General features: G+C 45.5%; 1 protein-coding gene across 1 annotated transcript in view; it reads left to right on the top strand.

The window, feature by feature from the left end:
* Positions 1-13,128, top strand: part of SHISAL1 (shisa like 1) — a 798,077-nt gene that overhangs the window by 212,407 nt on the left and 572,542 nt on the right. The gene's annotated exons all lie outside the window — the stretch shown is intronic.

The following is a 13,128-nucleotide window of genomic DNA, read 5'->3' as shown; positions in this document are numbered from 1 at the left end:
TAGCAATAATGTTGGATAGTGGATGAGTGTTGGCAGTGAGGGTTTTCATGAAACAAAATAGCTGTGTTCATAGTTGGTGCAGTGATGTCCTGGATGATGGTGTATTGGTGTCTTGGCATGCCATTTATGACAATAGCACTATATATGACTATCACAAAGATAACTTTATAATCACATTAATGCTGTGGCTCAAAGTGGCAGCACTGTGCCTTGCATGCATAGGTTTGTTTATGTTTCTGTTTATTCGTTTATAATGCGCCAGAGACCGCAGGCATCAGGGCGCAACATATATAATGGACAACGCAGACAGCCTAAAATTTAGACGAACAATAACGTCTTAAGACGTTTCCTCAAGGTGGTACTATTTTCTTCCATACACATGTCAACTGGATGTGCTAAGTAAAAGGAATACTCAGTGGCCTCATTGATCCACTGCACTGTCAGTTTCTAAAAAGAGGTGTGGCTGCTCATTTGCACACTGTACCATGCAATACATGTTCTCTAATATCTTATCTGTCACTATTGCTCACAAATATTCTAAGAGTTTGAAATGGCAACACTCTCATTGGACACTGTGTGAGATCACACATTTGATCCTTCCATTCTCATGAATTCATTGCATTTTAGAAAGTGCTGAGTCTGATCATCCATGAGTCTTTAACGGACAAACAGCATTGTAATGGCCCTCTTATTGAGAGGCCAGGTTGCCCTGTTGTTTAGCCCATCAAAGTGTTGAACAGCCCATCAAAGGCAACTGATTTAAACCATTGCTGATGGCCATGGAAGCTGACAAAATGTTTGAAAATAATCTTGATCATCTCACCTGGAGCGTGTTTGCAGTTGCTAGCGAGGCTCCACAGTAACAGTTCTAAATGGGTAGTTGGGCAAGTCAACATCAGGGATGCTTTCCTTAGAACCATTGTCGGGGGGAAATTCTGCCGGGGTCGGCCGGGCCGTCCGCGGACCTCCAGGCAGGGAGGCCCCAACTCCTCCCGTGTATATCCCAGATGAGATGAGATAGAGTATGAGACGCACACAAGGAGCAAGGTGACTCTGCTGTTTATTAGACAAAACGGCAGGGATGGGTCAAGGAGCGCACGCGTTCGTCCTGACACACACACAATCGTGGGGCTCGCAGGCCCCTTTTACTGTATTATGACGCGCTACTTGCGTCACTTCAGAAAGTTAACAAAAAACCTATCGCCACTCTTAATTGGGTGTTCGAGTGGTAGGGTTAGTATAGCACACATATAGAGAAAGATATTAGTGGACAAGGTGTAGTCAGGTGGTATATCTGGGTTGTCCCTACAATTAGATACATGAGAATTGTTACATGAAGACTCCTGAGGATTGGCTAAATTTGCTGGCGTCAGTGATAAGAGCCCCATGTTCTGATTGGTGCGCCCGTGAGCTTCCCAGCCTGGGACCACCGTCGTTCCCAGCTCTCGGTGTACCTGTAAGTTGCAACAATGTTTCACTATGGGTACATGCAGACAATGTGAGGACTTATTCATAGCTGGACGGGGTACCGCTCCCACTGTTGCAGATGTCCATTGAGCCTTTCAAGTGTATCTGCCAGTGTCTCGTAGCGAGGGATCCAGACGCCTCTGTTCTCCTGGGTTTGGCATCTCGTCAGGTTCGGCTTGGTCACGTGGGGAGGGACCGTGAAAGAGGCAGAATTCTGCACAATTAATATTGTTTTTCCACTGCGCGTCTGGTTTAATTTGTTGGTGTGACTTTAACGTTGGTGCGCGGAGTACGAGGTTGCAACATCGTGCCTTTGATGATTTGCTCTTGGAACGTGGGTTTGCAACATTGCGACCTTGGCTGGTTGCTTCGCCGAGCTCATTCTGCAGGATCAGCAACTGACTCTTGCCTTGTTGATGTCCACGGGAGCTCTTGTTTGAGGCCTACTTGGGCCTGGTGCATAAGTTGTCCGTTTGGTGCACAGGTACTTTAGGTTATAGGAGCATATAATTTCATGACCAGTATTGTCTTCATTTTACTTCTCATGGCGGTAACTGGTTTCAAGAGAAGCGTGAGCAAGCTAGTAAAAGAGTTCATGACGCGTCTTGCGTTTCTTCATTCTGAAAGCCTATGTAAAAATAATAAAGATGCACGTCCGTGAATATGCCTGTCGCCTACGTCATAGCACTGAGTATATTCTTCGTGTAGGTTGGTGTGGGAATGTCCAGTGTGTACATTTGTCCAGATGTGCTTCCCGTTGTCTAGGTCGTCATGGCATCTCTAACGACGTGTATGTTTTAGTCTAGTTGATCCGTGCCGCAGGTGTCGGCATGGCCAGTGCGGGCTGCTGGGCAAGCAGATGGACACATCCGTATGTTCCTGTACCAGGGTATCTGGTCGTCTGGTAAATGGACAAACTCTTCTCGTGGCGGGTGTTTGGGTCGTGACCCTCTAGGCCAAGCGCGAGAGGCGAAGGACGGGAGCCTGGTCTTCCATTCTCCCACTTCAGTCCCCCCTCTGGTCGACTTGTCGACCACAAACATATCCTTCTCGTTATCTCCTCTTACTCGCCATATCTTAGTTATTCCTCCGAGATGTCCATAGTGGTTTACATGATCTTCAAAGGACCAATACATATATTCACAGGTACCTCCAGGAATACAGTATACCCATCTTCCTATGTAGCTCCTGGGGTTTCTTGGGTTCTCGATCTTCACTGATGGTGGATCTAGATGGTTGGTAATTATTTGGGTGCGCAGCTTCTCCCTCTCCTGTATTATTACACCTGTATGCTGGCCGTCATCTGCTGGCATCAAGGGGTGCATTCCCACCATTTCCAGCAACTCGTCAGTAGTGCGTGCCTTTCGTGCCTTCCAAAATCTAATTATGATCAGGGTAGCTCCAGCCAATATAGTACAGCCCACTATTATTTTCAGTCCATCTGACAGCCAGGATGGCATCCATGACCATAATAGTGAAAACCAGCTCTTATCCTTGTTCACACCGTTGCTTTCATCCATCATTTTGGAGTGCATCTGGGCCAATTGCGAAACTGCTTCTGTCAGTGTACCATTGTCAGCATCATTGGCAGGTATGAACGTGCAGCATGATTGTCCTATCTTTGCACAAACTCCTCCTTCCATTGCTGTGAGAAGGTCCAATACATATCTGTTCTGGAGTGCTACCATCCTTACAGCTCGCAGCTCCTCTTTTATTGCGTTGAACCCATTTACTGTAGAATTGATGGTCATCATTAGTTCCCATCTAGTTATTTGGAGCCATTTTGTGTTTGCGTAAGCCTGTAGTCCCGGGTGTATTATTGAGGAGAAGAACATTGCTGCTCTGCTAAATAGTCTGTGTTCTGGCGGTATTGATGTTAGTGCCGTTTCCGACCTTCCCCACAGGTAATTTCCTGTCAGCGGCTCTCCTTGTCTTTTTCTTCTATTTAGGACAGTGTCATTGCTGTTGGTCCTGTTCCCTTGCTCCTCCTGAAGTGGTGCAGATCTCTTTCTTCTCTTATCCCCTTCATTCATTCTAGGAAATTTCGCCACATTGACGTGCTTCTTAGGTACCACTAGTGATGGTACATTGACGTGTACCATTGTGCACACACCATTCCACAGGGGAGGCAGTGTATGGTATGCCTTTTCTCCACAGGCCCAATAATGGTCCATTATTACTGCTGTTCCCGCTCCCCCCTCAGGTAACTCCGTCACACTTGCGCAATTGGTGTTATATCCTACGTCCACCTCTCCTTTATGCTGGTAGCATACCTTGGGCGCAGTCAACGGTAGTATCGTTATTGGGTCTTCATCTTCTTCTACCCACGTGAGCATTGGTACATACTTGATCCACGTCGTCCAACATCGGTGATTGTGTGTCTCGATGGTTGAGATAGTTTCTTTTGTTACCATGTTGCTGCCAATCACTCCTATCTCCCAGCTGTTGTCCAGATACACCTTTCCTGTTATCGTCAGTAGCGGCCTCTCCCAGCATCCTTGTTTACCCGGAACTTCAGTGGCGTACCAATCACATGGTAGATACTGCAGTGTTACTTTCTGTGTTTCTCCTTTTGCAGGGCCACTTGTTATATATTTGAATGCTTCAGCATGTAAACTGGTCTTGTGATAACTCAAGTAGGTCTTGAGGAAGTTGTTTTCATATGGGTATGAGTCTCGTGTTTTCCATGTCATGTGCACTACAGTTCCTTGGAATCTTCCTTTCGTCTGGAACAGTGCCAAGTATATTATGCACTGCGCTATCTTCTCATTTATTTCTGTGGCAACAAATGTTCGTGAAGCACTCATGGCGTATGGTATTAATGAGCAGACGTAGCAGCTATCCTCAGTTGTCTGCTTACCAATGCGGGTCATGTGTTGGTACCATATGTTGTTTGTGACGTGTGCTGAATCTTGTACATAATTATCAATACCTTTATTGTCTGAGTATGTGCTGCGTTTAACTCTATTTTGCTTGGGTGCAATGTTACTACTACCACCTGACGTAACACCTGTTGCAGCAAGGAACGGGGGTATATTAGGTTTGGGTGCAGCAACAAAATTGATAGCACAGCTGTACTGCCAGACAGAGGCAGCCAAAAATCCGGTGATCATCAAAATCCCTATTATTTTTATTACAACTGCTAATCTCACCGGCATTTTGCTATTACCTTGCTGCAGTCCTGGCAGCGTATTCTTGCGACGTTAAAGTTGCCCGCCTAAAAATTCTCAGAAATGCTCGTTTTTAGATGTTAGTTTTGTTTTATTTAAGCTCTCCCTATCAAATAGTCATTCAGTGCCCAGGCGAAGAGCTGCTCCCACGCTACTCTAAGTGATTGGTCTCTTAGGACCGGCAAGTATGGGCGGAGGTGGGGCATGTAATATTCTATGGCCAGGAGGAAGGCTGTGTAGTAGACACGTACCCTTCTTCTTTTTAGGTATGTTGGCCTTTTTATTTCGTATACAAATTGGTGTGACAATTCTTCTGGGTAGTTATCGTCTGGGAGTACCATCTACGCCTGGACAGTGGACTTGTTAATTAGCTTTCTACTTAACAATACAATAATACGCAGTTCCTGTATGTGCGAGAGAAAAAAGAGAACATTCACGTGTTTACATGTGTATTTGTGCGAGAGAACATTCAGTTTAAGTTGCAATTATACAATAATACGCAGTTCCTGTATGTGCGAGAGAAAAAGAGAACATTCACGTGTTTACATGTGTATTTGTGCGAGAGAACATTCAGTTTAAGTTGCAATTATACAATAATACGCAGTTCCTGTATGTGCGAGAGAAAAAGAGAACATTCACGTGTTTACATGTGTATTTGTGCGGCCAGTGGCTTTCAGTTTAATTTACAACTGTCCTTGGGAGTCAATGGGCGGGGGGGGGGGGGTTTTAGCGCTCAGATGGCGGAAGTATTTTTACTCTTTGAACGTGTGACCATGGGGTGGGCAGTGTAGTGATCACCCCTTTCTTCGTCAGTTGTTTTCTCTGGGGTAGCTGGGTAGTGACACGGTAAGGGAACAATTGGGTCGTTGTCTGTGGTAGAACTTCCTTCCGCTGTCGGGGATGTTGTTGCTGTTCTTCCAATGGACCTGTCGTTGGCGCTGGGGCGGGTCTGCAGTTTGTATATCTTTACATCATGTAGGTGGTTCCAGGCACGTTTGTCCTTTAGTTTTACTGCTCTTGTTGATACGTCTTCTACCAGATGTGGGCCGGTGAACCTTTTGTCGTTCCACCTCCTATTGAAATTGCGAAGTAGCACGTGGTCACCTTTGGCAAGTTTGCACAAGTTCTCTTTTTCTAATTCGGTACTTGCGCCTTCTTCTTTATTTCTGGTGGACCCGCCCCGCGTGCGCTCGAGCTGTTGAGACACAAACACAACACTAGTAATCAAAGACGACACATATTGATACATTTCATCACCTAGTACACTCGCTGAACTTTCGTGGTCAGTGAATGCCCTTGACGTTGGCGTAAGGGGAAGGCGCATTTGACGTCCAGTAACCACCTCGTGTGGGGTGAGGTGGTGGTCGGACCCTGGCCTGTTCCTTAGTTCGAATAGGGCTAACGGAAGGCAATACAACCAACTTTTCTTTGTTGTTTGTTGTATCTTTGCAATTGCCTCCTTCAACAAGCCATTTAGGCGTTCACATACACCGTTAGCCTGTGGGTGATATGCACATGCAAATTTGTGCTTTATGCTCAGCAGGGCTGTGATATGTTGGAACATTTCGTTTGCGAAATGTGGGCCGTTGTCTGATCTTAACACCTCGCACACTCCCCACCTGGGGAAGACCTCCCTTACTATGAATTTGGCTGCTCTAAATGCATCTGGGTGTGAACAGGGCCCTGCTTCAATCCACCTAGAAAATGGGCATACTACTACAATCATGTACCTATTACCTTGACATATGTTGATCATATCAACATAGTCAATGTGAAGGTGCCGAAAAGGTCCTTCTGGCCGGGGTATGGTACCTCTTATCACTTTTAGGGTATGACCGGCCGTAAACTGTTGGCATGTGAGACAATTGCTGATAAAATTTGACACATGACAATTTAACTCGGGACAAAACCAATCTTCTCTAATTCGTGCTGCAATTATTTCCTTGCCTGTATGGGCTGGGTGATGTAATTGGCTCAGGGCGGTATTTAAAAGTGCCAACGGTATTACAATTTTCCCAGTACCACCCTGGCGCCATAGTGCGTCGGTTGGTGACATTGTACATCCTCTTTTTACCCATATTTCCTTTTCGGCCATTGGTGCTGCTGCTTGTAATTCCATAATCTGTGTGGCTGGGAGATGGGTGTACCCTTCTCTTATTAACATCTCCCTAGCCATTCCCCTCCCTCTCCCTCTCTGTGAGTCTGTGGGGTTCCATATCTCACCAAAGTATGCAGCATATTTCGCATGTGCGTCTGCTGCTGCATTCCCTTTTGAGACGTGGTCTTCACCATTGGTGTGTGCGGTGCATTTTACTAGGGCTAGCTCTTGGGGGTCGTTTATTACTTCAATTAATTCAGCCAACAAGAGGGCATGTTGCACTGGAGTGCCATCAGCTCTCCTAAACCCTCTTCTCCTCCATTTTGATAGCCCTGAGTGGACAGTGGATGTAACATATGCACTGTCGGAATATATTGTTACACGTTTGTTAAAACTTTCCTTTAACGCCAATATTAGTGCAACTAGTTCAGCGGCTTGAGCAGAGTAATGCTGTGGTAACTGTACACACTTCATAGCCACACACACCGGAGCCTCCATCATTTTTACCACTGCTGCCCCAGTTCTCCGTATCCCATCTCCTTGATCAATAGTTGATGACCCATCAATAAACAAAAGCTCACCTCCCTCTAGTGCATTTTCTTCAACTTTTCTAGTACATAAATATATTTCATTTAGTTGGGTGCAGTCGTGGGCGTAATCTCCCTCCTCAATTATTTCTGCTAGAAATCTTGCAGGGTTAACAGTGCTACATCTAACAATCGCTAGTTCAGCCCTAGACAAAATGATCTCATAACCTGATGCCCTTTGTGTCGTTAGTGTTGACTTGGGTTTATTCAATATTGCAAATAGTGCATGTTCCACAAACAGTGTAGTTGGACACCCCATGGTTATTGCTGATGCCTTTTCTACTGCAAAAGCAGCTGCAGCGAGACCTTGTTCGCAAGGGAAGTGGCCTAACATCACGGGGTCTAAGTGACCGCTATAAAATGCTACTGGTTTATAGCCCATGCTTGTTTTTTGGGCCAATACTGCTTTCATTACTGCTGAGTCGCAATGTGAAAATATAAAAAAGCGTCGCTCATAGTCTGGGGATGCCAGTACTGGAGCTGTTGATATCGCGTCCTTCAATTCGTCAAATGCCTCCCTCATTTCCATAGTCCACCCCAACTTTTTCTCCCCTTTATTTGCTTCCTTCAAACCCTCAAGCAGGGGTCCTATGTATGAGCTGTAATCAAATACCCATGCTCTACAGTAGTTGCATAACCCCAGAAATTGCTGCAGTTCTCTCACAGTCTGTGGCATGGGAGTGCTTGAGATGGCCTGTGCTCTTTGTGGTGCAATTTTTCTTCCATGTTGTGATATCAGTTGGCCAATGTAAAGTACCTGTTCCTGACAGTATTGTATTTTTTCCATGTCTACCTTATACCCCTTTTCAGCCAATATAGTCAACATTTTTAGAGAGTCCTCTCTGCATTTACTTTCGTTTATACTGCAAATTATTATGTCATCCACATACTGTAACACTGTGCTTTCCACCTCAACGTTACCCAAATCCATCTGTATTACTCTATTGAAAATTGAGGGTGATTCACAATACCCCTGTGGTAACCTGGTATGTTTCCATTTTGTATTTCGGTAAGTGAAACTTGTCAAATCCTGTGAGTCGGGGTGTAATGGTATTGAGAAAAATGCATTTTTAAGGTCTATTACTGTAAATCGTGATGCTTCTGCTGGAATGCCACACAATATTGTGGCCGGGTTTGCTGTTACTGGATATTCTGCTTCCACTATGTTGTTCAAGGGCCTGAGGTCCTGTATGAAGCGCCAAGACCCCCCTTTAGCCTTGCGCACTGGGTACACAGCCGTGTTACATGGTGATTCTGAGGGGACCAATATGCCATTGTTTATAAGGGCCGTTATAGTTTCATATATGCCCTCATCTGCCTCTTTTGACAATGGGTACTGCTTTACTCTTGGTAGTATGGCACCTTTTTTCAATTTTATCCGTACACCCCCTATGCTTTTTATGCATCCTACGTCATAAGGGCTAATGGTCCATAATGATTTGGGCACCTTTGACATATCCTCCTTAAAGAAAGGGACTGGGGTGCATGCAGGTGCCTCAAGTGCCATCGCAATTTTCTGCGCTATTTGTTTGTGAGCCACTCTTAACCATATTTCTACACTCATCATAAACACCATTTCCCCCTCCTCCTTTTCTTCAGAAAACAGCTCCTCATCTGACACCTGGGTCAACCTACATCCTTCTGCTAGTGCTATCACTGCCCTCCATGCTCTTCCTTCTTTGTCTTGGGCGTGCACAGCAATATACTCAGCTGTTGCAATAATGCTCTCAATGTCTATTACAAACACCTTTCCTTCTTGTTCATTAACAGGTGTTTCTGGTCGAAACAGATAAGCTGCTGGCCTCCTCCATATTTTCCCTTCTATCCCTGGCATCCATGCAAATGCCATGTCTGTTCCATACTGGAATAGCTCGCCATCTACTGGTTCCGCCCTAATTGCTGTCTGCCCGCAGTATGCTTGCATAATCTGTCGTGCTGCTAGCATGTTAATCCCTGGAGTAGAGCAAATTATACCATCCTCTGTAAAGGAGATTGTCATATTTAACCTATTCATTATGTCCCTCCCCAGTATATTTACTGGTGAGGCACTATAATACAAAAGTGGAACTGACAGATCATAATCTCCGATAGATAAGGGAACGTTATCAGTAAAAGGAACCAATCCTTTAGCCCCAGAAAATCCTTGGGTGTTCATGGCTTCGCCTGACATCTTAAATTCACCTTCCCTTATGCAAGACCGGGTTGCCCCGGTGTCAACAAGGAATGATAACTTTTTGTCACCTATCGTTACCTCTATGCGTGGCTCCTCCGCACTATTAGGTGTTATTGACAGGATGGGACACACCAAGGCCGTCTGTGGGCTGTCCTATTGGGGGTACAATGATTGGCCATTCCCTGTGTAAGGGTTGTGTCCCAATACCGTCACCCTACCCAATTGCGTTTGTTCAGTTTGGGGTTGTTGTGTTAGCGCTACTTGTTGTTGTGGCAGTGGCTGTTGTTGCGTTATTTGTTGTTGTTGTATGCCCTGCTGTTCTTGTGGTGGCCTAGGTTGTGCCTGCTCATTCCATGCTGGTGTTCCTGGCCTGACCCTACACGTACGTGACATGTGTCCTAGTAGTCCACAACTCCAACACACGGGTGGTTCTCTGCTCTGCCATGGGAAGCTCCCTGTGTTGTCCTGGTATACCGGTTGCCCTGTGGGGTAGGAATTTCCAGGTCCCCCCACCTGCTGTTGGGTATTATATCCGTATCCTCTCCCTCTCATAAATCCTCCTCTCCCCCTGTTATAACTATAATACCCAGCTCCTTGCATTGGGTACCCTCCTCCCACGTTTGGTGCGTGTAATTGCAGTGGCGGCACTTGCTGTGTTATACTTTGTGGAGGTGCTATTTGAGCTGGATCTTGTGCAGCCACTACTTGTGTGGGGCTTTGGGCCATTGGTGTGGGCGCAGTTATTAGTGCCCCTTCCATTGTGTATTTAGTAAGTTTTTTCTGTACTAGTTTGGCCTCTTCTGTTTTCCTGTCCTCTTCCTTTTGTTTCATTTTTCCTTGCCATATCCTGCAATGATGTACTATAGTCAACTGTATTTCTGGCCATGGTTTTGCTTCCATTCCCACTACTTTCTTTAGTTGTTTCTGAACTCCTTCTGGGAGCCCTTGTACTAGTATATGATAAAATATGGCTGGTGTTTTATCCCATTGTTCTCTAGTTTCCATGCGCCACTTCTCTTGAATATCCTGGATATAATCGACAGGATCCTCATTCTCACGCATCTTACGGGAAGTAATTGCTCCTATGTCTGATGTGTCTGGGTACTGTACTCTCAGTGCCTGCCATAGCGCATGTCTGCAGTTTGCAAATGGCGCCCCATCATGCGATGTGTTCGTTATTGTTACCCCATGGAATCCCGCTCTCTTCCAGATGTCGTCCGCTCTATCCCCTAATATTGATATTAACAGGCCCTTCACATCTCCCACTGCTAGTTTCTGTCCTGCGGTGTGTTTTTCCATTTCATATATCCACTTACCCGCACCTCCACTTAGTGATGGGAGCCTACATTTTATATTTTCTTTATCCGTATGCTTCCAAGGTACATACTGCGGTCTAACCCCTCCTCTCTCCAACAGTGGCATTAAGTTGTGTCTTGTGTCACCCTTTATGCTCCATAATATTGAGTCCTCACACCCCTCCTCTTCCCCCGTTTCCTTTACCACTTCAAATTCTTCCTTACTACCCCTCCTCCTACCTACCTCTCCGTCCTTTCCCCTTTTTCCGTCATTTCCTGTGTTTAATATGGGTATGTTTATTTGTCTGTCTTGCCTGCGGCTAGGGAGGTCTCTAAGCCGACATGCATAGGGAGTCAATTCGTCCATGAAGGGCGCAAGCTTTATTGTGCGCAGCGAGCGTGTGGCGGTTGAGCATGTAGGGTGCGATGGGGGAGGGCGTGATGGAGATGGCGATGATGTGGCTTCATGGATGGTTTGTTTTTCCACTAGTTGTTGCACCCTCTCCTCACTTTGTTCCAGCTCCTCCCTTCTCTTACTGATCCATGGCGAGTCTATGTTTGTTCTAGTGAGGTACAGCTTATCTAAGCTTTCCCTTTCACTCTTTCTTCCTACCCTCTCTACTCCTTCTTCCTCCTCACTGCAAAAATCAGTCATAAATGGTATCCCCCACTCTGCCTTTTTCCATTGTACTGTTACTGTTTCTAAGTCTATTAGCTCCATTTCTCCTCTTCCTTTGTTACCAACTGTTCCCCCTGGTGTTGATGTTGTTGCTACTTCTCTACTTCTATATACATCCCCCCATTTTTCACTCTCCTTATTACTCCCTCCTCTTTCCCCTTCACTCCTCTCCTCCATCTCCCTACTATTTTCCTCCCTTTTCCTTTTTAATTCCTCCATCACTTCGTTGCTCATCTGTTCCAATATTCTTTCATCTTCTTTCTTTCTTTCCCATTTCACCCTTTCTCTTTCTATTGCTTTCCCCTCTTCATATTTCTTAGCTGCCTCTGATACTACCCTCCTCCTCCATATTTCCAATTCCCTTTCTTTATCTTCTTCTTCCTTCTTTTTTTCTCTCAACACTACTCTTGACACCCTTTCTGCTGCTGCTTTTACCCTTTCAGCTTCTATCTTTTGCTCCTCATTTCGTTCCCTTAATTTGTCCAATTCGTCTTTACCCTCTTTCCTTTTCCTCACTCTCTCTTTTTCCCCCTTCTCAAGCTGTTTTATTAATTCATTCTGCTCATCCCTTAGTTTTGCCAATTTTTCCTCCAAAATCTCTTCTCTTTGTCGTAATAGCTCCTCCCCCTTCATCTCACTCTCCCTTGTACTATCCTCGTCTGTTCTCTTTACTGCCTCCCTCTCTTCTCCCGTTAGTGAACCCCGTAATTTTAATAATATCTGTGCAGCTACCCACTCATCATGTCCTATTTCTACAATCTGCTCTTCTCCAATCCTCCCCTCCCCACTATCATCTTCCTATGAGCCACATATGGTGGAGGGCTGTATGCCGGGTTCGAGTATCCTTCAGCCGCCCTTAACTGTCCTTCTATTTCTCCTAATTCTCTTAAAGGGTACAACCCTTCTCCCTCTGTTTTCACTCCCGGTGTTATGGGTATCTCGTTGCTCGGTTCCTTTTTTATGTTTTCTAATTTATCAATCTTTTCTCCTCCCTCTCCTTCATTCCCCGTATTCTTTATCCTTTCACACCCCTTTTCCCCATCCGTTCCCTCTTTCTTAATCTCCTTTACTTCCGGTGTTTCTCCCATAGAGAACATTCCATTTGGTCCTGGTCGGGACCCCTGGAACATCCTCCATAAGTTAAACACCTCCACATGGCTCGCCAACTTCTTCCCCTTGTATATATTGTGCAGGTGGTTTAGCAATGAATGTTGGGCATATGGATCGAAACTACCATTAGGCGGCCATGGTGTTAACATTTTGTTATCCGTCCCCTGGGTCCACTCTATGCTGTACTTAATTAATTTCTCCCTATGGGGTGGCAGTGTGGTGCATATGTGTTGTAGTGGGGTAGTGAGGGTGTTCCCCCACCCTCCCGACCCTGTCCCATGTGACATAGTGGTGCCCCACTTGTTACTCCTCCCTTCACTATCAGTTTGCAATTTACAACCTTATATTGTTTACCTGGCCCCGTAAGTGTGGGGACTTACGACAATCCTTGACAAATTATGCAATAATAATAATTAATAAAAAACAAAAAATAATAAAACACAAATGTATATATGTATAATTTTGTATTGTATATTCCTTCCCCTACGGCCCCCTGCGGCCGAGGCGCACGCAGCCCCCTGTGGCTGCGTACCCCTTACGACGATCTTA

Source organism: Ambystoma mexicanum, chromosome 12, assembly GCF_040938575.1.
Source record: "Ambystoma mexicanum isolate Mex_15411 chromosome 12, UKY_AmexF1_1, whole genome shotgun sequence".
NCBI classification, from domain to species: Eukaryota; Metazoa; Chordata; class Amphibia; order Caudata; family Ambystomatidae; genus Ambystoma; species Ambystoma mexicanum.
This window is presented reverse-complemented; position numbering and strand designations above follow the sequence as displayed.